The following is a 3,373-nucleotide window of genomic DNA, read 5'->3' on the forward strand; positions in this document are numbered from 1 at the left end:
CCTATGGAACTCAGTGGGACCACAAAGTCCCAGCCTCAGTTTGTTCTCAGAGCAACAAGCATGGCATGGGGTTTAGGGGCTTCAGTCTTGGAGACAAGGGCAGGGTTGCAGGTCTATCTTCTTGGCCTGGGAATATTTGGGCTCCCCCAGTTGGGCCATCCAGATCACCCTTCTGGAATCACCAGCTGTCTCCTCTCTCCTCAGTGGACAGGAGAGTGGGTGGGAGGGCAGCTTCACCCAGCAGGAGACACCATCTCCTCTCCATGGGACACCCAGCCCCTCTCCTGAGCAGGACCCCCGGGGCCACACAGGCATGTCTAGATCTCCATGTCCACAGGGCGAATGTTGCCCGTTTTTTGCTCTCTGACCCACAGCTCTCTGTCTTTGGTTGGGTCCACTTTTCGAAGCATTTGGTCCACAGGCTCAACTGTTTTGGTTGAACATATCCGTCTTGTGCCACAGCTGTGTGTACTGGCACAAATGTTGCCGGATCATCTCCACCCTCTCCATTTCCAGCTGCTCCAGCTCCAAAGTGGTGGTCACCCTCTCTTCAAACCACTTAGACTGGGCCTGGTTGTAGAGGTCCACACAGTGCATGAGGTCATCACCAGCCTGTGTGGACTTCCTCCATGCCTTTTTGATATCCTCCTCCATCTTGTTGTTCAGCTTGATCTCCAGCTGCTGGGTCTTCATCTCCAGGTCTCTCTGCTGCTCTATGAGGGCTTTCCGAGCCTTCTCCACTGATGCACAGGGGCTGGCAAGTTGCTTGCGGAGGTCAGCAATATGGTGGTCACACTTTTTCATGTCTCTCTTGAAGTTCTCATGAAAGCTCATTAGGGGCTTCTCTACCTCACTGTGAAGCTTGGCAGAGAGCTTGGGATGAACGTCTGCTTCATCTGCCAGGCTCTTCTTCACCTGAGCCCCTGCTTCTCCCAGGGAGCCTTCCTGCTGTGCAGCTAAGGAGTTCTGAGAGAGCTTAGCCAAGTTTGCATATTCTTCTTCAATCTTTATCTTCTCTGGGAGGAATTCAGACATTTCTTTCTGCATTTGTTTGCCCTTCATTTGCTTTTGGAGCAGCAGTTCAAACCCCAACACGTGCCTTTGCCTTGGGGGTCTTTCTTATCAGCCCAGAATTAGTCACAGTAGCTCCACTCTGTTGGCTTCAGCAGCTGCTGTTCAGGCATTGTGTCTGGGTGAGAGAACGTCACGCAATTTATCTTCTTCTCTGTGTGATCACCTTTATTTTCAAATATATATTTTGTATTCATTGCCTGAAGTTCTGTCTTCCAAGTGGTCTCCTCTGTTGGTGCTACTTTCCATTGAATTTTTATTTTGGTTTATTAATTCCTTCATTTCAAAGATTTCTTCTAGATTTCTTCTCAGGATCTTTATCTCTTTATTTATCTTCCTTCTCCTGAAACATAGCTCTGATTTCATTCTTTATATCCTCCTTAAAGTCGTGAAGCAGTGTTACTAAGTAAATTCTGAACTCCTTCTCTGACATTTCTTCTACTGGTTTGTCAATGGAGTCTATAATTGGAGCATCCTGGTTTGTTTGGAGTACTTTATTCCATTTTTTTTTTTTTTTTTTTTTTTTTTTCATTTTGCTTGTGTGTCTTCCCATCTAGCTGTGGGGATCTGAGCTAGTACAGTTTCTACCCTGTAGATTTATAGTGTCCCTGAAGGTTTCAGTACCTCACAAATCTGGGTTTCAGTTTCCATAGGCTCTGCTGCACCGCAGTCCTAAGATGGCTCTGGGATCAAAGATGATAGATCAGCTCCAGTAGAGAGTGAAGGATATGGAAATAGGCCCCAGGGAGGGAACTTCCCTTCCAGTTTCCCTACCTGCCCTCCTGCCCCGCCCTAAATAAATCCCTCCACCAAAACTCTTCCCATGACCTGGCCCTGCCTGCCAAAAGGCCCTCCAAAAGTAACTAACTCCTTCCTTGATCTGGCTATGCTAAGGCCCTATAAAACCGAAACCCCTTCTTTTTAAACTGGTACATTTCTTAGAATCTTACATTTATTTAACATGTAGCACGAAAATAATAGTATTGAATACATTGTTTACATAGTTCATATTTTATAGTAGATTATGCACTTGTTAAAGGCAAGGGATGGGTTTTATTTATTTTTCTCTGCCCTACAATACCATGCATTATCTTGCACATATTTGTCATGGTTTGAATATTAGGTATCCCCCAAAAGCCCACATGAGAGACAAAGCAAGAAAGTTTAGGGACGAAATGATTAGGTTATAAGAGGTTCAACCTATCAGGGGATTAACTTGGTGATAAGGTAGGCAATAGAGTGTGATGGACAGGTGGGTTGATGGGGGCATTGCCTTGGGGTTTATATTTTGCCCATGGTAAGGGGAGTTTTCTCTCTCTGTTTCTTGATCATGATGTCCTGAGTCACCTTCCTCCACCACACTTTCTGCCATGATATTCAGCCTCACTTGAATCCTAAAGAATGGAACTGGTCATCTATGGAATAAGACCTCTGAAACTGTGAACCCCCAAATGAACTTTTTCTCCTCTAAAATTGTCCTTATCAGGTCTTTCTGTCTCAGCAGTGAAAAACCTGCTAAAACAATATTTAACAAATATTTGCTGATGAAATAATTGAAAGACTAACTGAACACAGTCAATGATTTTTCAGATGATTCATATCATGACAGGAGGTCAGTACTTCATTAGTGTACATGAGAATATGAGGTTCAGAGACACAGAGTGAGTGGCACAAGGTCACAGAGCCAGTGGGTATCCAATGTGGACTGGAGCTTGGTAGGTATTTGGACTTGATCCAAATCTGTTCACATACAATGATGTTCTTTTTTGGACAAAAATATGCACTTAGAATTTTTTTAAGCAACTATAGTTTCATAGTTTTTTATAATTCTAAATATTAGCTTTGCCATTTATTTTCTACATGATTATTTAATTTTCTCATTTGTAAATTGTAGGCTGAGGTTGAATGTTCTTTGAGCTTCATTTGGGCTGTGAAGTTTGAATTGCTTCCATTACTTCATCCTCTTTCTCTCCAGGACAGTCACCTTCCCCAGGTTTTCCCAAGAATCAGGATTCCCTGCTCCCCATGCTGAATTCTACATGAAGCTGGTTATCAGTAGGTGGTGATGACAGACTGAGTCAGAGAACTCCTATGTAGAAAACAGCCTTGAAAAAGATAAAATCTTAAAGATAAGCGTCTTTAGGATATTGAAAACTTCAGAAATATATGGAGGAGCCTCATTCTATAGGTCTGATGCTTAAAATATGTTGTCTATTATGGCAATATCCCATATTGCTCTTCATTTTGAACAAACACATAATATAGCAAAACAAAGTCTAAAACCAAATGGCCCAGAGTTCCA

At 43.2% G+C, this 3,373-nt stretch overlaps 1 pseudogene; it reads right to left on the reverse strand.

The window, feature by feature from the left end:
- Positions 1 to 317: 317 nt before the first annotated feature.
- LOC124979528 (growth arrest-specific protein 7-like) lies at positions 318 to 2,443 on the reverse strand (annotated as a pseudogene).
- Positions 2,444 to 3,373: the final 930 nt, after the last annotated feature.

The sequence above is a fragment of the Sciurus carolinensis genome, chromosome 3, assembly GCF_902686445.1.
Source record: "Sciurus carolinensis chromosome 3, mSciCar1.2, whole genome shotgun sequence".
NCBI lineage: Eukaryota > Metazoa > Chordata > Mammalia > Rodentia > Sciuridae > Sciurus > Sciurus carolinensis.